We start from the raw sequence: 26,016 nt of genomic DNA on the forward strand, positions 1-26,016 counted from the left end.
CATCAAGACTCACTCTCATTTCATCAGTCCATAAAACCTTAGAAAAATCAGTCTTGAGATATTTCTTGGCCCAGTCTTGATGTTTCAGCTTGTGTATCTTGTTCAGTGGTGGTCGTCTTTCAGCCTTTCTTACCTTGGCCATGTCTCTGAGTATTGCACACCTTGTGCTTTTGGGCACTCCAGTGATGTTGCAGCTCTGAAATATGGCCAAACTGGTGGCAAGTGGCATCTTGGCAGCTGCACGCTTGACTTTTCTCAGTTCATGGGCAGTTATTTTGCGCCTTGGTTTTTCCACACGCTTCTTGCGACCCTGTTGACTATTTTGAATGAAACGCTTGATTGTTCGATGATCACGCTTCAGAAGCTTTGCAATTTTAAGAGTGCTGCATCCCGGGAGCGTGTCCAAGCAGCGCCAGGAGAGGAAGCAAATCCAGAGATCTCCTATCTGAGATTTATATTCTTTAAATTTCATAAGGAACCAAATAGCACATTATCTCTTAAACTACGTATCTATCTACATGAATATCTGCTGAACAAGAAAATACCAAGCTTTCTGACATTCACCCGGTTTTTATCCTGGTCAGCAGCACAGAGGCCTAAAGGCGCAAAACCCTCACTGCCCTCTCCCGGCGCGCCAAATACAACAACCACCGCTGAACAACTTTACAACACACACTTGGATTAATATATGGAGCCTCTCCAGCTATCCCGGTAACATAGATCTGAGGGAAGGAAGTGAAGTACCGACAAACACGCATCTAGCATCTAACTAAGATGGAGGTACAAGTCTTAGCAGCACTGGAGCGTATTATGGATATACAGTTTGCTGACCTGAAGCGACAGATCTACCTTCTCCGAGATGGAGAACCTGATGCATTTACTTATGAGGCTGATCAGCTAACCACTCACCCAGGGCTGAAAGGAGGCGAATGTTGTGACTGGTTGCTGCACCCCGGCAGAGATTCCTGAGAACCAACTGTCCTATGCGGATGGTAGGTGTCTCATCAAACAGGCTAAGGAGGCCCAAACTCGAGCGATCCCCTTGACACCTCTGCACGGAAATCGCATGGAAGATGCTGCCACACTCCTAGACTCGGTGGCGAGGCGGCCGATCGCCACGGAGACAGAGAACATAGATGAGTATGCCTTGCAGCTCCCCACACCAGCTCCGCCACACATACAGCACCGGACCTCATATGCGAGCAGCGGTTGCTCCCTGCATACCACTCGTGATGTTTGCCCACTGTCTCTGTCGCTTGCTTCTCTGAACTGCCCAGTGTCCGGTCATAAGCTTGCGGATCCCCACAGGGAGAGCACCTCCTTATTTCATCAAGAACCGCAGATGGGACTTAGGAAAATTACATTTGTAAGACTTCTTCATAAATGTGGAGTTGGCTAGCTGAGATATGTTTGCCCGGTGTGATGTGACATGATGCTTGTTTCACTAAATGTCAGAAATTACACCATATACACTCCTGAGGAAGTATTTCAGATGACAGTATCACGCTGGGATATAAACCCAAAGTCTGAGATACACCATCACTGTTATCCCTTGTTAGTTTATGATTGTAGGTTTACATTCCTAGATATCTGGACTGTTGTTATGCTCATATATCTGCCTATTCATATTGTTGTCGTTTTTCTTGTTCCACTATTACTCATGTTTGACTCTCTCCTTTATGATTAGATTTCCGAAGAGGAATATTTAGTCCCATAAACTTTATGCATAAATAGTCTGGAACTCATCCCTGCCCTTAATTTGGCCTAACTCTATCTTGAGGGTTTCTATGCAGAATTTACTGAACTCACCTCAGATCAAAGATACTAGCTTCTCATAATATTCTAATAGCACTGTGCAGTGTTATGTCCCCAATAAGCCTCAACTAGCACTGAAGCATATAACTCTATCTCCCCAAATTTAGTATAGCCCTGCATCACCTGTAGATTCCATAGGTATACCTGTGTATTTAGCAATTCCTCCCCTATGATGGTTGAAGGACACCCACATTTAGATCAATTGAAAGTACCCTCACATCTATCCCTCAAACTACACCCAACTACATCACAACCACCCACTATATTCTCAGCTCCATTATTTTAGTACATAATCTTCACCCAATCCATTTCTGGCCTACACTATGACCTCCTCATGCAATATGTGCTTTAGCTGCCCATCAGCCCATCTCAATTAGTTTATTATTAGCCCAATAGAGACCTTACTAATATTCATATCATAGAGATAATACTACACCCCCTTAGCTCCTGGACACGCCCCCTCCCTCTCTTTCCTCTTAACCAGAGCGGCTCTGGTCCGCTGAATCCCCCCCCCTTTAAAATTAACCCATGATACTAATCCCCTTCACACCACAATACTCTCTGAATAGATAAATTGCCATATGATCTAAACAGTGAGTTGGGGACTACTCGTACCTGTATTAATTCTAGGTTATAAAAAGAGTTTACTCTAATATATGTTCCAGTTAGTTATCTTTACCATATGTAAGTTTTCCCTTTTCACTTTCAGTCATATATACTATACATCTTATAATTCATATTTGCCAGAACCTACACTCTCATGGCTAGAACTGCTGATTTGTTATCCTGTACAGAACAAGCCCTCATTTTCGGCCACTTAGTATGGTTGAGAGTGGGATATTGCATTCACGATTTATGTTATTAGTACCTTATAGATTTCAACTTAGCCTACCTAATGCAATAGGATGGTAAAGATGCTCTCTCTTTCTTTGTTAAATCTGATTGATATCTGGACATATGTACTGATGCTGTATTGTTGTTTAATACCTCAATAAAAAAAATATGTTTAAAAAAAAAAAAAGAGTTCGGCATCCCTCTGCAAGATATCTCACTATTTTTTACTTTTCTGAGCCTGTCAAGTCCTTCTTTTGACCCATTTGCCAAAGGAAAGGAAGTTGCCTAATAATTATGCACAACTGATATAGGGTGTTGATGTCATTAGACCACACCCCTTCTCATTACAGAGATGCACATCACCTAATATGCTTAATTGGTAGTAGGCTTTCGAGCCTATACAGCTTGGAGTAAGACAACATGCATAAAGAGGATGATGTGGTCAAAATACTCATTTGCCTAATAATTCTGCACTCCCTGTAGCTTCTACATTCTAATAGATATGCTTATACAAAATATGAATAACATTTTTATTTATTTAATCAATAATCTCCTAAAGACATTTACATATAAAAAATAATAAGGTGCACCTTATAAACATTCATAAACAATTATAAACCTATATTTATATATTCATAACCTTCGTAGGGCTGCTAATAAATCCTCTATAATCAGTGCTTGACAAATGTGTTTAAAAATTAGGAGCCAGTAAGATAATTTCGAAGCCAGGTATATTTTAAGGAGCCAGACCGTTGGATTTGTATATAGACATATGGAGAATAACCCAAAAAGTTAGGAGCCAGGGGTAAAATTCTAGGAGCCAGTGGCTACCAGGCTCCTGGGTTTCTCAAGCCCTGCTCTATATAATTTTCACAGCGTCCCAAACTTTAAGGAGTTGAACGTGCTTAGAGTTGTAATTGTGTTAAAAAATTGTATCTAGACCTTGCAACAAAGTTTATCCAATATTGCAATACTGTATTAAGTCTTTAAGCAGGTATAAATGCTAGGCGTTGTTCAAAGTAGTATAATTAAGCGCTACTTCTCAAAAAATTCACTTGAAAGATTTTCGTTTTAATTTGTATCGCCTTAATGTCACCAATTATTTAGTGTTAGATGCTCAAAATAGTTAAATCACCAGAATACGAAAGGTAGAGATATGCAATTTAGCTACCTTTCTCTGACCATTTACCTTCTTCTTGCGGGGTTTCTGTGCTCAGCTAGCCGTTTACTGTGGCTGTGACGTGTCTCCTTCACGTATTGTGCTGATATGCCAATCACCAGGTCAGATTGCTGGTGTTTAGAATTTCAAAGTGGGGCTCCGTCTAAGTCGATCTGCCCAATTGTCAAACAAGGGCTCTGCTCAAATCTGTGTGTGTAGTTAGAATTTTTTAAAACACAATACTGTAATCCACAGATATCCAAGCAGTTTCAGGCTGTATCTTTATATATGCCAAGTGTTCCTTATGTGATTGCCACTCCGGTGGCAATTTGCAGTTTGTGGTTATATATTTAAGCAACGTCCATACAAAGCTGGCCAGTTTCCACAGGTCTGATCATCTACGCGTTTCAGCTTGGAAGCTTTTGTCAAGATGTAATCTAATGGTAGAGCTTTTTTTTTTTTTTTTTTTTTTCCAAATAATTTTTTTATTGAGACAACATAATGTACAGCAATATTGCCTGCAAATACAGAGTTGAAGGTGCATAGATACATCATTGATATACATAATTAAATATGAAGAGTCAAATACTTTTATACTAAAGTGAGCAATGATAAATAAAGACAAGGATGAGAGCAAATGCAGGCATGAAATAGGTCTCTTTTCTGGAAGTGACGTGTTGTAAATGTGGATTTTGGTACTGTGTCTGTGTTTTATGGTGGTATCGGTGCTCTAATTTGTTCGGGTATAGATCGCAAAGATTTATGAGAGGAGAGAAAAAAAAAGGGGGGGGGAAGGGGGGTGTAGGCAAGAGGAAGATGATTAACAGGCCTAGGGTGGGGTCTGAATGTTTGAGGACCAATTAGGAAACTTTGTGAGCCATGGCAGCCAAATTTCATGGAAACCGTTGGTCTTGTCGAGTATCCTATACGAGTATTGTTCCATTTGGCCGATGTAATGTATACATGAAATTACTTGGGAAAGGGTCGGAGGTTTCTACTCCCTCCAGGCCCTTGCCACGGTTAATTTTGTGGCCATGAGGACATATATCGTGAGTGCTTCTCCAGGGGGAGTGAGGTTGGACATCTGCATGTGTAAGAGAGTTACTTCAGGAGTAAATGGGGGGGCAAGACTGAGTGCCCGGAGAAGTGCAAATACTTTTTTCCATAACGGCTGAATTACTGGGCATGTCCACCAAATGTGGAGCGGGGTGCCAAGCATCTTACATTTTCTCCAGCACTCAGGGGATTGTGAATGGTATATCTTATGTAGAGTAGTTGGAACAAGGTGCCAGCGAACCAAGATCTTATAATGTAGTTCCCAGAGCGTTGCACAATGGAGGATCTTTTTGGTTATTTTGATTCTGGCATGCCAAACCTCTAGGGTGACAGTAAGACCGATTTCTTTCTCCCAAGCCTGGTGTTGTGAGATTTAATGTGAAGGAGTCAGATTAATAAGTATATTGTAGTGGAGGGACAGGAGGTGTCGGAGAGCGTGAGCCCCCCGCCATGACCTCTCCCAGGTGGTATATGAACGCAATGTCTGTTTGGGATAACCCCATGTGCGTAAGCGTGTGCTCAAGCGGAATCCCTCAAAATGCAACTTGGGTGGGAGTCGGAATTTAACGCACATTGCTGGGTGTGAGAGCCATTTGTCCTTCTCATAGAAGTCTGAAATCTGGAGTGTGTGCGTCTGTGGCCATAGGTTGTAGTGGGAGTCTGGGAGGCAATAAAGAGCAGCAGGAATTGTCATAGAGGGGGAGGGGTGAGGGGATATGTCTGGGTTGTGTCTGATCTGGTCCCAGAATTGTAGCGCATGTCTAAAGACAGGGTGTAGGTCGTCAATGTCTCGTCTATGGTGGGGGGGGAATCCAAATTATATCAGAGAGGGTTATACCCGAAGGCAGCAGCGAGGACTCTAGAGAATACCAGCTAAGTTGTCTCTCAGGATCATTCCAGCAGAGAATGTGCGAAAGTCTAGCGGCATTGTAGTACGAGATAACATTCGGGAGAGCTAGGCCTCCTTGTAAAATCGGCTTTTCGAGTGTGCGACCCGATGTTCTGGGTCTACGGTCTCTCCACACATATGAGGTAATTAAGCTTTGGAATCTATTAAGGAGTGCTCTCGGGATGTTGTAAGGGATAGATCTAAAGAGATAAGTAATCTTGGGGAGGAGGGACATCTTTATCGCGGCAATGCGACCCGTCCAGGAGATTTCCCTAAACTCCCACGAATCGAGAAGTCTCTTGAATTCCGGGAGTCTGTCAGTGTAATTCTGCGCTATGGTGGCCAAAGGGTCTGGGCTGAGGTGGACTCCCAGGATCTTGAGCGAGGAAGATTTCCATTGGAAATGGTAAGTGGACTGCAGCAAGGTAAGAGTTTGTGAAGGGATGTTTATGGGGAGGGCTTCAGTTTTGGTCACATTGAGTTTATAAAAACATAGTGAACCAAACTTTTCTAGAATAGTGAAAACTGCAGGAAGGGAAGTGTTAGGTGAGGTCAGGAAAAGAGTGATGTCATCTGCATAGAGGGAGATTTTATGGATATGAGGTCCTATGGCTAGTCCTGTGTTCTGAGGGTCAATTCTGATAGATTGTGCTAGGGATTCTATGGTAAGGGCAAACAGGAGTGGGGAGAGGGGGCATCCCTGCCTGGTACCATTTGCGATGGTGAATTTGGAAGACTGGAACCCCACCCCCCGAACAGCAGCCGTCTGGTGATTATAGAGGGTTTGGACTGCGCCTACGAAGGAGGCGGGAAAGCCAAAGATGGTCATGGCCTCCCACAGGAACTCCCACCTGACCCTGTCAAATGCTTTTTCTGCGTCTAGCGACAGGGCCAGGAAGGGGACTCCCCGGCGATCTGCGAGGTGGAGGACATCCAGAATTCGCCTGGCCGCATCAACGCCTTCTCTGTTTGGGATAAATCCAACCTGGTCGCCCGATATAAGGGAGGAAATCACTCTCGTGACAATATTAGCTAGGAGTTTGGCGTATATTTTTGTGTCAAGATTAATCAGTGAGATCGGCCGATAGCTGCTGCAAAGATCGGAAGGTTTACCAGGCTTTAAAATGGTAACTATTACAGCTTCTAGAAATTCAGCTGCAAAGGGGGTTCCTGAGAATACCTCCTGGAAGAACTTGCAGAGGATAGGAGTTATCTGAGACAAAAAGGTTTTGTAAAACCTAGCTGTGAAGCCGTCTGGGCCAGGAGCTTTCCCTAGTTTTAAATTGCGTATAATTTTTGAGATTTCCTGTGTAATGATCGGGGTCACAAGGAGGGAGGCATATTCGAGAGATAATGAGGGGAGGGCAAGGGATCTAAGGAACTCAGAGATATGCTGTACTGGACAGGCCGAAGATTCTAAATTGGACTCGATGTTGTAAAGATTGGAATAGTATTGTCTGAAGATGTTACCAATTTCCCGAGGGGCAGTGACTTGTGTCCCTAATGGGGTTTGTATAGACATAATTGTGGCTTGAGCTGTACAATTTTTAAGTTTGTTAGCTAGGAGAGTGGAAGCTTTATTGCCGAAGTGGTAGTGTATTCTCCTATACTTCTCTAACATGGATTGGGTTTTCTTGAGTTCAAGAGTTTGAATTTGTTTCATTGTTTCTGAAATTTTGTAATTGATAGAGGGGGAGTATGTGTGGAAGAGATCTGCTCTAAGGTGGCGGAGCTGGATATTCAGGGAAGACAGGGTGGCCTTGCTTTTTGCGCGTGCTTCCCATTCAAATTGCATGAGGTGGCCCCTCACTACTGCCTTCAAGGCGGCCCACCGATTTTGAACTGTCTGGTCGTTGTCATTAAGGGAGATGTAGTCTATGATTGTATTCTGGAGAGCAGTCTTGAGGTGTGGGTCTGTAAGAGTCCAGTCCTGTAGGCGCCAAGTGAGAGGAGGTAGGCGAGTATGTGGGCCTATGTGTAGATGAAGTGAATCATGATCTGACCACGAGATGGGGGAGATAGTCGCGGAATGAATAGTATCAAGGAATTTAGTGTGAACAAAGAAGCAATCTATTCGTGTATGCGACTTATGTGGGGATGAATAGAAGGTGAATTCCTTATCTTGTGGGTGCAGGGCGTGCCAAGTGTCGTATAGCTCATGTAGTACTATTAATGATTGGAAGGCTGAAGATAAAGAATGAGTCGCTCTGTCGTTTCTAGAGAGGGGAGGCCCTTGTCTATCCTTTTGCACATCCCAGATGAGATTAAAGTCTCCCCCCAATATGAGATCTCCCTGCTGTATGGAAGCCACCGACTTAAGAAGAGTTCTGAGGAAATTGACTTGTTTGATATTCGGTGCATATATGTTAAGGAGGGTCACTAAGTGGGTGTTTACTCTACAGACAGCAATAATGTAGCGTGCTTGGGGGTCTGATTCGATATAGATCTGATCGTAATCGACATTTTTGCCCATATAAATAGCAACCCCTCTAGATTTCGATGGGAATGTGTTGTCAAGGAGTGTTGGGTAATGTTTGGAGGTATATCGTTTACTATAAGCGGGTGTCCAGTGTGTCTCTTGTATAAAGGCAATGTCTACGTGATTTTTGCGTAAAAAGTTAAATAAAAGACTGCGTTTGGTAGGGGAGTTTAAACTCTGGACATTGAGGGTTAGGAGATGTAGGCGGAACTAAATTATATTCTATGGGTGGGGGAGAAGGGGAGAGAGAGAAAAGGGAGAGAGAGGGGGAAGAAAAAAAAAAAAGGGGGGGGGAGTGGTGTCCAAAGAGTGTAGATGAGTACTAATTGTAGACACAGGGAACTAGAGTTAACTTCACTTTCTGAGGTATGCTTTCCAGGGGAAGGGAGACAGCGGGCCAGAGCCGCTTTGGTTTAAGGGAAGGAAGTGATAAGGATAGGAAAGGGGAGTGGGCAAGTGTTAAAGAACCGTGTATTCAATAGATGTAAATGTAGGGGTAAAGGGAAAAAATTAGGGAGGGGGTAGGAGGGGGGAGGGGGGCAGAGCCTTGAGTGTATAGTCAATGGGGGATTAATGTGTAAGTGGATGGAGGAGCCAGCCGGCGGTGTGGAGGGGAGGATGAAAGTATGGAATAGAGCTAGTGGTGGTGAAGGAAGGTGGGTGGGAGAAGATGAGAGGGAAAGACTGCAAACCCATAGGGGGAAACAGGGGCAGCGAAGGTATGTAAGTAGGGAGTAGAAGAGAAGGCGTGGAGAGGTAGGGAGGTGGTGGGGGCAGCGCCCCCCAATTCTGTGTGAATAGGTGTATGGGGTGGTTCAGCAATGAGTAGGAGTGCGTATGATACTGAGGACTGGCTGAGTAAATAGTTATGTAGGGACTAACCTGGGGTGAGAGATAAGAGTTAGAATATGTATGAGAGGAGTTACATAGAAGAGTGTAAAAAGTGATGGATGGAGGTAGGTGGGGCATAAATATGAGAAGTGATGAGAGTGTTGTGATAGGTGGGTATGTGGAAATAGGAAACTGAGAGTGTCATTGATAATGTATAAAAGGGTGTAAATGTAGTCTTGTCGACCTATGAGTACTAACAATACGTTTCGTTGAAGTAAACATACTGAAAAAAAGAAAACAATAAGAGCATATAACATTAAAGGAAAATTAACTAGGCCCTCTGTGGGTAGTAGTTGTAGTTAAGGGAAAGAGGGTTCTTCAAAGTGCATAATATACAAACAATGCCCATGCCAGGCCTGTATACATTGAGAAAGTGTAAAGAAAGATGAGATGCATTATATCTTAATAGTAAAAACCATCAGTGCAAATAACATTTTGTATACTTAACAAAATACAGTTAAATCTTGTGATCTATAAACTTGTCACAGTAAACCTTTATATTAACAGTGTAGGCAAGTAAAAAGCCGTGAGCCGGGAATAGGGTAAGGTGTGTACCCGTGTGTGGGCTCTAGGCTTACCTGTCCGTGGGGTGTCCATAGCAAAGGTCCTACTGGAAAACACTGAGGGTGGAGGATTGAAAAAGGAGTAAGATGTGTACCCGTATGTGCACTCCCCATCTCGGGATATCCTCTAAACTTTAGAGTCTAAACTTTAGAGTCTAAAGAATAGTCCAGAAGGCTTTCTTGAAGAAGAGTTCTCTCAGAAAACCAGAAGGAGGGCTATGAGTGTGGCGAGCAACTCCGGGGATAACATCAGGAGAGATCCGGATCTTGGAGTGTTGGGGTGGAGACCCTGGAGTGCCACTCTGAGGCTGAGGGGTTCAGATTACCTGTTTTCCCTTTTTCCTGGGGGGCCAGTGATCAGGGGGGCCAGTGAGTTCCCAAGTGGTGAGAAGTTTCATACCTTGGTCTATGGAGGAGACTGTGTAGGAGGAATCTTGATATTGTACATGCAACTTAACGGGGAATCCCCATCTGTATTTGATCTTGTGTTGTCTGAGAGCTAGCGTGAATTGGTGAAAAGTCCTCCTCTTGGCAAGCGTGTATGGGGATATGTCAGGGAAGATCTGCAACTTGTTATAAGGTTCTTTGAGAGGTCTGTTGGTGAAAGAGGCTCTCATGATCTTTTCTTTAGTGACATAGTAATGTAGACGTACAATGACGTCTCTAGGGGTATCAGGTATGGAGTTGCGGGGGCGTGTGGACCTGTGTGCTCTGTCCATCAAGAAATCCTGATCTGTGGAGGAGTCCAGGAGATCTTTAAACAGTGTGGTCAGATATTTCTGGAGGTCCGATGAGGGGACATCTTCCAAAATGCAGCGGATCCTGAGGTTGTTGCGGCGGAATCTGTCTTCGTTATCCGCTAATTTGGATTCGAGATCTGACATTTGCTCCGCCAGTGACTGAGAGTAGGCCAGGAGGTTGGCATGGTCAGTTGCGAGATCTTCATGCTTTCTCTCTAGGATTTCGGTTCTCTCTCCCAGGGAAGAGATCTCTCGTTTCAATTCACCAACTGATTGGCGGAGCTCTTGCCTCAGGGATGAGTAGTGAGTGTCCATTTTATCAGTTAAGATTTTGATAGATTCTAAAAAGGTAGACTGAGATAGTGTTGTTTTATCTTTGCGTGATACCTCTAATCTAGGGTTGTCCGCCACTGGAGCTGCTGAATCTCTAGAGTCTTCCCCTGAGAGGTCTGAGAAATTTTTACTGTGGAAGTGATCAGTAAGAGTCCTCTTAGGGTTTTCCTGGTGTTTCGGTTTTCTTTTGATAGACTGAGCCATGATATAAGTGAGTGGTCTCAGGGTTGCCACAGAATTCATGTATAATAATATAAACTAGAAACTGCTGAACCAGTGATAGATGATAATTGGGGGGAACGCCAACACCGCTCCTCCCAGGCGAGGTGTCCTAGCCCTTCATTTTCTTATGTTAAAGTGTAAGTAATAAAGTCCAGTAATCTATGGCTAGTCTGCAGTATAGGTGAGAGACTCCCCCTCTCCAGGGGCTATACCACCACTGGGTGAGACCGGCAAAAGGAATTAGGATATGACCCGCGCCTTGGAATGGGCGCGGGAAAGGGGGGAGAGGGGGATGTCCAAGAGAGCAAAAGTGCGGTCTTTGTAGTGCTTATGCAGGGTTTCTGCAAAGATACATTATTGAGATGAAAATTCCTTATAAAAGTAACAAGTAATTTGAGTGTTATACAGTCTCTGCAGATTATGATAGGTGCAAAGATGATTAGGTGGTTGTAGAGGTTCTAGAGGCACCTGTGGCTGTAAATGGTATTCCTGTGTATCAGGCTTGGAACCCACTGAGTCAGCAGTCTGTGTTAGAAAAAGGGATTATAACTGCCAGAGGAGAGTTAATCAGCCAGATGTTACTGCTATGTTGTGTAACCCCCAGGTGGGGGGGCCTAGGTTGAGAGGTATTATTTCTCTGCTGGGAGAGGAGGCTATGTATGCGTGTGTACTGGGCAATAGATAGAAAAAGTCACAAAAAGGATTCTGCCCCCCGGGTCAGCAGGTTTAGGCAGTATACTCACTTCTGTTAGGCCGGAGTCAGGGAGTCCTCATGAGCTGCAGCGTAGATGTTGTGAGTGAGGGCGGCTGCAGGAGATCACCTCTGGTGCAAATCTCGTGTGTGCTGGGCTGCCTGTGTTCCAGGCCAATTCAGAGGTGCCGGGTTAAGCTGCGGGAGGGGGTGTATCAGGCCCCACTGCTGGATGTCGGATAAACGGAGCTAGAGTAGGTGAGGTAAGTGTGCACATGAGCGCAAATGGTCCAGGGGCTCCGTATATAACATTGCATAGATAGAGGTCTGGCAAAGATGGCCGCCGTTCACGGGCTTTTGCGGCGTCCTGCTTTCTTAGCCCCCAGTGATGGAACAGTGCTGTAGGGTGACCGGAACGTCACCAGATGAAAACGGAAAAGCAGGGGAGGCAAAAACGGATCAGAGTTAGATTCCGATGTTCCGGTGAGGTCAGGCAAATAGCTCCGGTACAGCAAGGTGGATATAAGATCACGGTCCCAAAGAGATCACTACAGGATAGGGTGTAGGGGTAGTAGGGGATGTGATTTGCCAAATTAGTTAAATTTTGGGGGTCTTTTAGATCATTTAAATTGTGTTTTGGGTGATGGTAGCAGGGGAGCTCTAGCTCTATGCATCCTCACTGCTCCGTAGTTGGCTCCGCCCCCGGTAGAGCTTTTTTTAGCGCACTCTTATTCTTTGTAATTCACATATTTGTAGTTTTGCAGGACAAAACTTTCTTAGCATTCTTTACATTTTATTTTAAAAGCCTAACTTAATTTAATTTATTTAAAGGCCTTAATGCCTTAGCGCACCTTTGGCTTAGCACTTAACTTGAGTAGTGTTAGGATACAATAGCACTAAATTCCACTCCACTTGTAATTTAGGCCAGTGTCTATATTAAACATAAAAGGACACCTGGTCTTATAAGGAAACAGTGAACATTAATAGTTATTATCAGTTCTTAAACAATAAATTAGAACAATACAACAAACTTTGAGAAAAGAAAGGCATCAGAGCTTGAGGGAACTTACTGACTTTCCATCTGACATTTATTCACTATTAAAACAGGAAAGTTTCATACTTTGAAATACTGACACATTTGTGGACAGAAGGATGGTCATCAGCTATCTGTTCAGTCACCAAACAAATGCTGGTAGTTCTTTCCTTCCCATTCTTATATAATTCCCTCAAAATGTTGCTTTCAAACTAGAAGAGGAAACCTTATTGACAAGTGTCTCGCCTTTTTTGTTATTGAGCACCAAAACAAATCTGAGAGGGCTTTTATTAAGTATTATTGTCAATTATAAAGGCAAGAAAGAAGAACAATGTCACAGCAATGAAGATTGTTCTTTGCAAGAGAATGCCAAAGTTCAGACAATAGAGGGCTGTGTTATAATATGAAGGTTTATAATACTACACAAGCACCCATTATCTAACTAAATTGTTGCTCTATCAGATATAACCATTGTTCCAAGATTTAGAACAGATATTTAGATATTTGTTTTAAAATTTGTATTTTACTAGATAAAGTAGTTATTATGCTCAATTATTAACAACTTAACATTTTAAATCCCCTTGCCATCTCTGTGACCTGGCAAAGTCCCCCAAAATATTTTGCAATGGTTATGGAGCTAACAATAAAATGAATATGAAGATGCTTTAAAGGCTTCAGTAAATTATTTACATGAGTGTACAGTGCTATAGACTTTTTTGCTATTAATATTGTGTGATTATCTTTTTCAGGTGTGAATTATTTATGCCTTTAAAGGACCACTACAGCAGAAGTGAATATGTGACAAATACATTATTAGTACTAACCTTGAATTTGAAATAAACAGTAGCATATTTTCTGGCAAATGTCAAAGTTAATCAAATTTTCCTCCCTCAGTATAATGTCACAACCTTCAACCAATCACAAAATGAATATACTGTATGTATATACTGTGCATTTTTGCCCATGTTCAGCAGGAAAAGGGGCTCAGAAAGTGTGTATATAAAAATGATGTGCATGTTTTGATAATGTAAATTGGAAAGGTTTTTATTTTATTGCATGATTTATCTGAATTATGTAACTTTAAATTTGACTTTTGTGGCCCTGTAATACATCCTTACAGCCCGGAATGCTATTATGGGGAAGAAATGTTGCATCTATACTACCAGAATACATGAAATACTGTATGTAATAAATAATAGATGTTTCCTATTATTTAGTTAGGGCCACTAGTTTAAAATAGTTGCTTCTGTTACAATAATTTGCCAATATAGTTAATAGGAAAGGTTGATAACATACTTGAAAAAAAATAGAGGCAACTTTGACAACTTTGCAATAGTGAGACACAACGAGTCAAGATTCTCCACAAGGCAATATAATCTTTATGAATGCCACAGACTGGTTAAAGATCCTGAACATGCCCTGGAACACCTAAAAATGTTCACAGCTAGCTCATTGTTCGTATATTTGAGGTCATTCCATATATTCAGTGAGACTACTTTCCCATAATAAAACAGGCATGTGAATAGTTTACAATTGCAAGCATTTAGATCAGGGGTGTCCAAACTTTGCTCTCCAGAGGTTTTGGAACTACATTTCCCATGATGCTCAGCTAGATAAAATGCTGGCTGAGCATCATCGGAAATGTAGTTCCAAAACCTCTGGAGAGCAAAGTTTGGACACCCCTGATTTAGATAAACTGTGTTTTATGAGTGTCCCTGAAGTTTATAGTGGGTGTACTTGTTGTTCTGCTTTGCAAGAGGTTCACATTTCATGTACAAGATTTCATGTATTGGGCACTTCAGGCTACTGTGGATGTTCATAAACACCCACTAACAGGATCTTGCCTTCACAAAGAAACAAACAAACATTTATAAATATAGGCCATTAAGGCAGGTGTTAACAGTTTCTCAAACACCTTCTTGATTTATATATAAGGTAACTCGTTTGTACTCTCTCATTATGTTCAGGTCCACAAGTGGAACTTAGAAAGCAAGGAGTTAATATTTTAGAATACAAAAAAATGTCATTGACATGACATGAAAGAGTGCACATAGTATTCCTTTGAATTCCAAACTATGATGTTTTGGCAATTAATTTAGAAAAAAAACATTTAAACTTCCACAACATGGGATAATAAAAACAAACACAATCATCAGTAGCTGTGCACACACTTTGCAACCCGTTTCCCAGCTCTTCTAGACACTTCATCAGGCAAATTTGTATAAAATAGTGATTCACAAACCTCACAATATATATTTAAAATAATTAGGAAATAATCACGAGTGTAGGGATCCATCAATTAAACTGTGAACAATGGTCACCTGGATATCAATAAAAATCGCAAAGAGGAATAATCAGCATATAAAATTACATTTTTAATTTATTGGTATTAATCTGCCATTATCAAAAAATGCAAACACCAACAAGGAGTGGGTATATTGAGACATGCCCCATCTCAATACGTTGCCAGCTCATAATAATGAGCAGCATTTGGAGGTCAGCCACTCAAAAACAATTTCATGGTACCCTCCCACCATTAAACTGTGCAAGTGCAAAGATCACTTTTCCAGCTTGACCACAATCACGTGATCGATAAACATTAAGCACAAAATGCCATTTTTCCTCATTTTCATTGCATTCATTAGATTCATTCTTCAAGATAATATTTTTTTGGATCAAGACCAATTTTAGCAACAGATAAAGTGGATGGGACCAGATTTGCCCGAGTTTTTTATTTTTGCAAGCTTATATATGGGCAATTTTGAAGCCCATTATGTGCATGATGGGGAAAATTGGGCAAACCTGATCTTCTATGGTTGTTACATAGATGACCTTCTCTCTATATGGGAAGGAGATCAGAGCAGCATTGATAAATTTGTATCTTGTAAAAGATATCTATAGTAATAATATATTTGACAGTGTTATAAAATCAAACAGTTAAAAAATGTGAAACAAAAATGGTACTATACAACACCCTGCACTATGGTGTGTGTAGATGGAAAATTCTGAGATCTTCCTTGTACCTCAAAGAGAATAGAGAGACACTTCCATAGTGTTACTCAGTATGACATGTCCCTTTAAAAAGAATATGTATATAAATATTTGGCAGATTTTATATGTTTAGATATAGAAATTGTATAAATACATTTTTAATGAACAAGACCTATATGTAATAGCAGTGAACATGGTATTGATCAAGTTTATAACATAGTGTCTCACAACATGTAGTTTTGCAACACAAAGGAAAGCCCAATTCAGTTAGGATCAAACCCACTGAGCAAATACCAGCTGAGAATTATGCAGGTAAGAATAGATTCACTAAATTAAAGGGATAGGAAAGATAAAATTAAACTTGCATGATTCAGATAGAGCATGTAATTTTAAGCCACTTTTAAATTCACTTCTATTTTTCAAATATTCTTTGTTCTCTTGGTATCCCTTGTTTTAAATGTATTTGTTATGGTTTTAACATTCAAATATTTGTTTTAATAAATTGAATTTATTTTATGCAAGTCTTTATTGAATACCTTTTTTAGCAGTTATACACTGCTTCTGACTATCCATTAGCTATCATTGTGACAGGAATCCCCTGCACCGGTAAGCCTGCATCTGGAAAGGTGTAGCTGGTACACCTGAAGACACCAGCCTGCTCCTATTAGTACATAGGTGTACTAGGGCCTATGGTGAGTACCCATTTGGCTTCTTCCTATGTTTATATATTTAGATATACTGATGCTCACATGAGGTGCCCCTCTTGTTTCTTAATTTCTACATAGCTCTGGATTTATCTATGAGGAGGAGAGCAGCCTGACTCACTTCACCTATTTGGTATTACCTTGCACCCATTTGGCTTACTTTCATTTGTCTACTATATAACATACTTATATGCACATGAGGCGCCCCTCCTGTTTTCTCTATCTTATATTTATATTTATTGTTTAGGGTGCAGTAGTTATAATCCATTGGCCAATTTTTAGATAAAATCTAGGACCTTCTATCAATAATGATTGTGAGTTTTGCTTATTTTCTATTCATCATTTGCTTTTCAATTTTTCAGCAAAGAGGTAGGAGCTTCCATTAGCAAAGATGGTGTTTTATGCTTATGGTTTATCAATCACGTGATTTTGGTCAAGCCGAAATAGTTATCTTTGCACTTGGGCAGTTTAATGGTGGGAGGGTATCATGAGATTGTTATTGATTAGCGGACTTCCAAATGCTGACATCACATATCTAGAACATGTCTAGGACTTGTTGCTGGCATGGGATTAACATGTCATTATTATGAGCTGGCACTGAAACTAAACGTATTGATATGGGGCATGTCTTAATATACTTACTACATATTGGTGTTGGTGTTTTTTAATAGTGACAGTTTAATACCAAAATCTAGATGATTATTGTTCACATTTTAATTGATGGATGACTACACTCATGTGTTTTGATTATTTTATAATTATTTTAATATATATTGTGAGGTTTTGTGAATAACTCATTTATACACATTTCCTTGACAAATCATCTAGAAGAGTCAGGAAATGCGTTGCAAAGTGTGTGTACAGCCACTTATGATTGTATTGTTGTTTTTTATCCCATGTTGTGGGTGTTTTAATATTTTTAAATAAACCTTAATGCTAACACATTAATGGCTGTGTAGAGTGATTATGTAGACCTTGATGTCTACAGTATACCAGAGAGTTTGCAGGGCTACTCCACAGTCTCAGCCTGTTGTGCTCACACCTGCATAAAAGGTGACAACCTACCTTTCTATGTATCTGGAATTGAATACGCAAGTGTTTTGTGAAGTCTTTTGAAACACTATATGGTACCACCTATATGTTTTGTGATTTGAAGTGATGAAGAATCGTAACCTAGTTCTTTCAAGGAGGAGCAGCTTTAAGCATTTTTCCCTCTATTTGTAGAGTGGATGATTCATTCACATTTGTTTATCTATACTATGAACACTTACAATTGTGTTTCTCAGAATATTTTTTTATATTTTAGTGCTCAAGTGTTTATACAGTATATATTTTTAGGGAGTATTTTTTAGTCACTTTATGTCACATTTGTGATTTAGTTATTTAGTTACACAAAAGATTATTACTAACATTTATATTGAAATATATTCACATATATCATTATTGATATCTTTATTTTTTTTTATTTTTTTTATATTTTTTTATTTTTTTTTAATATTTATTTATTTATTTTCTCTTTAACAACAACATAACATCACAGAAAATCAATAACAATAGCACCTTGAAAAAAATATCATACATTGGATTTCCATACAAAAACAAGTTCAAGTATATGCAAGAGTCCAAACTCCCGTAATAGCTTTACCTTATATATATATAAAAGAAATCACCATATATACCTAACCAACTGGATAGGATACTCTTTAGTAGGCAAAAAAAAACTAATACGGTTCTCGAGTTCCAACTCCTTTCCTAATCCTTCCTTAGGAAAATATATGCATCAACAGATAAATAGCCATGAAAAAAAACAAGAAAATAACGAAACAAGACAAACACACAAAAAAAAACAAACAAAAAAAACACAAATTATAATATATATTTCCCCTCTCCTCTCCCCCGCACCTCCGCCTCCGCTATCCCTGATGAAATTCCCCACAAAGATATACTATCCATTCATATGGGAAAATATTCAATAGTGTAAGTTACGCAAAACTCACTGATGATAGAAAAGGAGAAAGGATCAATTTTTGGAGCGTATTTGGGTAAGATAAAATTACAGGAGACCATCTCCAAAGAAATTTCTTAATACTATTCTTGGAAGCATCATGGAGATGGTGTGATTCAAAGAGGTAGGTACATATCTAGCTTTCCAGTTTTTAAGTATGCCATATCTAACAGCCAGAATTATTGTATTTAGACTATTTATTGTACTACTATTGAAAACATCTTTTCGTGGGTATAAAATAATAATATCCTCCGCAGATAGTCCTATTGTAACTTTGTATAATTTATTAAACCAGAAGATAATTTTCAGCCACAATTGTCTAACTTTAGGGCATGACCAAAACATATGCAGTGTATCTGCTCTAATATGTGCACAACGTGGGCATATATTAGCCGAGGCGGGATAAAACTTAGCTAGTTTCCATGGAGAGAGATAGAAATTATTAACTAGTTTCATATGTGATTTATTCCAAGCTACCGGGGTTTTACATTTGCGTAATGACTCAAAGCTTTGTTTAATTGTTCCATGATCAACCGCAGGAATTAGGGGAGACCAAGATTTACAGATATTGTCAAATATAAGCAAGCTCTGCTTATTCAGCATAATGTCATACATCAAAGAGATCGAAGAGTCCCCTGATGTGAATTTTTGTATACAAGGCTTAATCTCCGCCCAGGCTAAGAAAGAGGGAGAATGCCAATTTTGCTCTGAGATGAAATGATGAATTTGAAAAAAGGCAAATAAACTAGATCTAGATAATCCAAATTTACTGAAAATAGCTTCCGCCGATAACATTTGATAGTTTTCATCAAGAAGTTGTTTTACATGGCATAACATAAGAAACACACCTCTTTATTTTTAATGCCCCAATGGATTCCATAGTAACACAGTAGAGAAGCTAAAAGAAGACCAAAGTCTATCAAGTTCAACTTTTACAACTCCTACTTGATTTACATTAAAGAAGCTCCAATTGAGCTTACATTAGTTCCAGTAAAAAGGGACCTATATAACACAAGCAAGCATATCCATGAATTCTGTTTCTAGACAGAAATGTATCAAAGCCATTTTTAAATGTATTTAATGGATTGGAATTCACTACCTCATTAGGCAATGATTGCTTTTACAATGTTTACGTTGCTGGATATTAAATACCCTTTCCTCCAGCTTAAACTGTGATGTCTTGTCACAAACAGTTTCTGTGGAATAAACAGAGCTTTCACCAACTCTGTATATACTTATTTAAAATAACAATATCACCTCTTAAACTCCTTTTTTCCTAGAGAAAACATACCCAGTTTTGCTAACCTCTCTGAATAGTTGAAATTATTCATTTCATTTAGTTTTGTAGCCCTTCTCTGAACCTTTTCTAACTCTGCATTGTTTTTTTGACATTGGTCCTCAGAACTTCACTCCATAATCAAGGTGAGATCTTACCAGGAATTTATATAGTACCAGAATTATACTTTCATCCCTTGCTTCAATGCCTCTTTTAATACATGCTAGTATTTTATAAGCCTTAGACATTACCACCCTGCAATGTGGACCCATTTTTAGATTGTTATATGTAAATCTACCCAAATCCCTTTCCTCCTCTGTTTTGCTAAGTCTAGTACTATTTAAATAATAGGTAACTTGTTACGTTTACTTCAATACTGTAGAACCTTACATTTTCCAGAATTAAATTAAATTAAATCTAAATTTTCTATTAACCAGCCCATTCTTCCAATTTTTGTAAATCACCTTGCAAAGCAATGTCATCCTGCACTGGCCTAATGACCTTACACAACTTTGTATAATCTGCAAAAAAGAGATGTTGCTATTTAATCCTTCCCACAAGTCATTAACGGGACCTAAAAAAACAACATTTTATTTCTTTATAGATAGAACATATAATTTTAGACAAGTTTCCGTTTTACTTCTATTATCACATTTTCTTAGTTTTCTTGTCTTCCTGTGTTGAAAAGCTGGAAGGTAAGTTTAGGAGTATACACATGTATGCAGCACTATATGGGTATACTCCTAAACTTACCTTACAGCAAATAATCCATTTAAGTATCTTCTCCACTATTAATAACAGGCTTACTGGTCTATAGTTTCCTGAATCAGCCCTGCTTCCCGTTTTAAAATGTGACACCACATCAGATTTACGCCAGTCCTAAGGTATTGAGTCTTGAAATATTAAGAGCAGAGGTTTGGCTATAACTGTGCTAAGTTCCCTTTAAACGATTGGGTGTATTTCATCTGGAGCTAGAGTTTTATTTACCTTAATATTATCTGGACCCAATTAATTTTATAGGCTTGAATGTTGAGTATACTGAAAAAACAAATTTTAATGTGCTATATATCTTCTTTTTTAGATTTTTGCTGTTTATATAGTTAAAAAAAACTTTTAGGGATTGACTTTGCAATTAATTTTTCATTTTGAATTTTGCCTAATTTAATTTTTTTTTTTTTTGCATGCTTTGTTAAATTCCTTATGTTTTTGGATTGTTGAGTCTGTAATATTTTCTTTGAAAAAAATTAAATGACCTATGTTTTCTCCTAATTAACACATTTTATTTAGCCATATTTGCTTGGATTTATTTTCTTTACTTTTATAACCAAAAATTTAAAGGGCAATTATACTCTCAATAATGCATTACTGACTTTACCTAAAAAAGAAACGGACTTGGGAATAATTGTTTCAGATGATTTAAAATTTGGTACATAATGCAGCAGTGCAGCCAGCAAGGCCAGTCAAATACTTGGTTGCATTGAGAGAGGTATTAGTAGCAGAAATAGCAATGCTACTTTACAGATCATTAGTTAGGCCTCATCTGGAATACTGTGTACAGTTCTGGAGACCATATCTTCAGAAAGGTAGAAATAAAATAGAAGCTGTCCAAAAAAGGGCTACTAAAATGGTACACAGTCTAAAATATAAAATGTACAAAGAGAGACTCTATGACCTAAATATGTATAGAAGGATAGAAGGGAAAGAGGTGACAAAACATGATATAAACCTTCAAATATATGAACGGTCTTGTTAAAGTAGAAGCTGAAAGCATTTTCCAAAAAATAAAACAAATGCCAAAGCAAGTGGTCACATTCTAAAGTTACAGGGTAGGAGATTCAGGAGAAATGTGACAAAGCATTTTTATTTATTTTTTTTAAATTTTATTTATAACCAAAAAAGGGTAAAGGGTAAAGGGTACAAGCACACACAATATATCATCAACACACCTTGCAGGGTGTTTTAGAGGCAGAAAGAAACAAGACAATAATGAAGGCAACATACATTGGCAAGTATATGTGCAGATACAAAGTTCACTTGTATTGGGTTTAAAAGTTTTCAGTGTATTACTGAGTATTCCAACAAATATACTCTTGCATCACAACGTTGGGATTTTTTTTTAAACTATCAACCTAAATAACCTCAACCTAGGGGGGAAAAAAAAATTAAAGTTATTTAACTTAACTTAAACAACCTCAACCTAAAATAAAAATAAAAAAAGATAAGATAAGAATTCAAGCAATAACTAACTCTATGAGGGCATTGCAGCAAAGGAGTAGCTTAGATAAATTTAGGTTCAACCCTTAGGGAAAGAAAGCCAAATTAAGGCCTTAAAGGGACAGTCAACACCAGAATTTTTGTTGTTTAAAAAGAAAGATAATCCCTTTATTACCCATTCCCCAGTTTTGCATAACCAACACAGTTATAATAATACACGTTTTACCTCTGTAATTATCTTGTATCTAAGCTTTTGCTGACTGCCCCCTTATTTCAGTTCTTTTGACAGACATGCAGTTTAGCCAATCAGTGCAAAGTCCTAGGTCACTTTACGTGCATGAGCTCAATGTTATCTATATGAAACATGTGAACTAATGCCCTCTAGTGGTCAAAATGTATTCAGATTAGAGGCAGTCTTCAAGGTCTAAGAAATTAGCATATGAACCTCCTAGTTTTAGCTTTCAATTAAGAATACCAAGAGAACAAAGCAAAATTGGTGATAAAAGTAAATTGGGAAGTTGTTTAAAATTGCATGCCCTATTTAAAACATGAAAGTTTTTTTTGGACTTGACTGTCCCTTTAATGTATGTCAATATGTCAACCCAAGGATGTTCAACACACCGAAATCTGCAGTGATAAGGAGGGGGCATTGGCTAATATTGGGATGCTCACTATCAGGTCACCTCCAGAGACAACTATTAGAGTAAGCTGGTATAACATCCCAGCGGAATATAATATAATAATGAGGAGTGAGAAACTGCCTCAACATTGAGACCATTCGATACTATAACAGTATGATAAGGCACATTGATCATGAGGGTCCCACTATATAACAAAGTACCCTGGTATATTGCCCACGTTATGTTTAAAAGAATAGATATAATTGCATACAGACAAACTATATATTGCTGGCCAAATAAATTATGTATGTAATCATGTCACTCGCAACAATAGCCTACTTAAGTATACCTTAAAGAGTTCTGTATACCTAGCAGCGAAATAGGAAAGGACTGTGGGTTTAAGCAATTTGCAATTTATATTCAGACCTCATCTTAGAGCTATACTAAAAGTCAAATTCAATAACATGTTATTGTAATATTTAAAGTGTCCAGCTTTGTACCTTTATAGGAAATGAAGGCATTCCTTTTCCCCTTCAAAACTGAATTCGGCAAGGCTATCACCTACTTAGCATGTCTAGGATATGATAAAATGATCTAAAAACAGATGAGCCAACATAAGCCACACACCAGGTCACATCCAAATCCAAAGAGCACACAGTAAGTATTTGCATGTAAACTGTGCTGGAATTAACCAGAACTGAAGATAGTTCAGATACTAGTGCACTAAATGATAAGGGATATATCTGGATATAATAGAGTGCAAGATATAGGTGACTCAAGTGAGATTTTAAGAAAATATAAACAGTGACCAGATTACCTTTAAGCTGAGTCTGCAGCAATATGCAAGGTCTATAATGAATAGTAAGATTTAAATTAAGCCATATAGAGTAACACAACAATGCAGGGCTACTTATTCCTGATTTTATGGCAGTCTGAGGTGAAGGAGTTAATCAAGTTGTCGCTTCTGTTAACTTTATTTATGGTATTCTATGCCACTCTTCTCCCATGCATTCGCACTGCATTTACAATCTGTGAGACCGCTTTGGTAGCGTGGTGAACTCGTGGGCTCCAGCCCTCAGAACCTAAAGGGTCAAATACCTAAGAGGTTTTTACAAAGCTAGCAACCAGTTACACACAAGGGAGGCAAAATAAATAAACAGTTCATGCCAGTAAGCCTTCAATTAGTCCGGTGCAGGTTTGGAAGCAGTGGGGTTAAGTCAATACCTGACGTTACACACAAGCGTCACCCTTGACAGTTAAAAAAAAATAATAAGTAAGTATCCGTGCACCAAAGGAGTCTGACACACAAAGCCATGGTCTGCTTGCCTTCTTTACAAATAAAGTCAAAATCTGAAACAGTTAGCAATAACAGGAGCCCTCCCATATACTAGATTATCATAAACACAAATAAATAAAAATAAAAATGCAAACACAGCATAGGCGTACATCTACTGCAAGGAAATGGGATGAGAATATGCCAGAATAAGAGTTCTCCCGAGGTGTCATGTATGCAGGATCATCCAAAATCACAACTTTGCTGCGGCTATCAAAAACTATGAGCCATCTTTTTAGCGTCTTACTGCAGATTATCAGAGCGGTGATCCAGACTCATCCCACCCCTACTTTCTTACGCTGGGGCTGATAAGATGACTCTCTCAGGTATCCATTTTCCCAATGTGTTTCATATCCAGCGTTGGGAACCTGCGTCATCAGGTTTCTGAGTAGTGCTAAATCATGGTGATCCTGCAATTTCAAAGTATGGCACCAAGCAGGATTTAATTCTGCTGAATCTCCTGCTTCCCACAGATGTGCTGTCTGGCTGTGTTGTTCATGAACTAGACCGGGGATCTCCCTCAGCGCCGAACCAAGTCTGCGGTAAGAGTTGTTTTCCAGCAAGGTGGGCATACCGGCATTAAAAAGCCACTCTGCGTTATCCCCTAGATAAGACTCCACGCTGTCCATCCATGCTGCGTCCCAAAGTGGGTTTAGGACTGGAGGATCTTCCTTAACCTGTACAGGGGCGATAATCAGTGGTTAATGCAGTCCCCGAAGGGTTTGGATCTCTTCATGAAGCGCCAGTTTATCCAAGCGCGGTAAAAATGTAGCTTTTAGTTCCTTAATGAGAGAGTCCATCTTGGGTGATAGGAGACACCGTATCTGTGTCTCTTAATTATCTTTCAGAATGCTTTCCGGGGAGAGAAGGTGTTTATTCCTCTATCCACAAAGGTTCTCAGACACAAAAAATTGTCAAGAGAGACGTGGATGGCATAAGATTAAGGCTGCAAAAAGATTGTTTTCAGGGAGCTTCAGTATCTTGCTGCCATCTTAATGAGCCGCCCACCGGAAGTCAAGCATTTTTTTTTACAGAAAGGGTGGTGGATTAATGGAATAAACTTCCAATCGAGGTGGTAAACACAAAGACTGTAAAGGAATTAAAAAATGCCTGGGACATGCATAAGGCTACCCTAAAAGTGACATATAATATGGGTAGACTTGATGGGCCTTTTTGGCTCTTATCTACCATTAAATTCTATGTTTCTATGTAACCATGTGGTATATGTTGATGCATATATTTATTTAACAAAGTTTTGAATGTTATACATTTATCCTTTGTGTTTTTATTTGAGAATACTTTGTCCCAATTCATGTTATTTAAGAATTTCCTTAAATTGTAGAATTTTGCTTTCTTAAAATTAAACATTTTGGTTGAAATCTTGTAACACTGCTTATGGAAAGTGATTTCAAACATGACCATATTATGATCACTGTTATCCAAATGATCTTTGACTTTTCTGTACTGTTTGAAAACACTAAATCCAATATACCTTTATTTCTAGTTGGTTCCTCTATTAATTGTTACGTGAAGTTATCTTTGAGGGCATTTAAAAATATATAATACTTAGCTGTTGCATTATCCCAGTTTATTTCAGATTAGTTAAAATCTCCAATAATTACAAAACTGGTATTACTACAGCATTTCCTATGTGCATTAGTAGTTGAGTTTCCTCCATGTCACTAATGTTGGGAGCTTATATCATGTTCCTAGTTAGATTTTTTTAGGATTTGTTTCAAAACTCGTTATTTTAACCCACAGGGTCTCTACATTATCACCTATATCCTCATAAATATCTTCCCTTATTGGAGGTTTAAGGTCTGGTTTAATATACATGCAAATTCACCCTCCCCTTTTATTACTCCTGTCCTTCCTAAATAAAGTTTAACCCTCTAAGTTAATTCCCAAATCATGTGAATCATTCCACCAAGTTTCAGTTATACTGATAATATCATAATTCTCTTCTGCAGCTAAGAGCTCCAAACTTGCTACCATCCTCTCCCCTAACACACCCGCACCCATAGAATTCATTTTTACACCATGTTTTAAACAAGAAATTAAGTTCCCCTAACACCCTCTGCCTTGTTAGCACATAACACTGGGATTTTTTGTTTGTTTTTTTAGGATTTCCTAACTGTGGAGTTTTATATTTTTTATACACTTGTATT

Source organism: Bombina bombina, chromosome 2, assembly GCF_027579735.1.
Source record: "Bombina bombina isolate aBomBom1 chromosome 2, aBomBom1.pri, whole genome shotgun sequence".
In the NCBI taxonomy this organism is placed as follows: domain Eukaryota; kingdom Metazoa; phylum Chordata; class Amphibia; order Anura; family Bombinatoridae; genus Bombina; species Bombina bombina.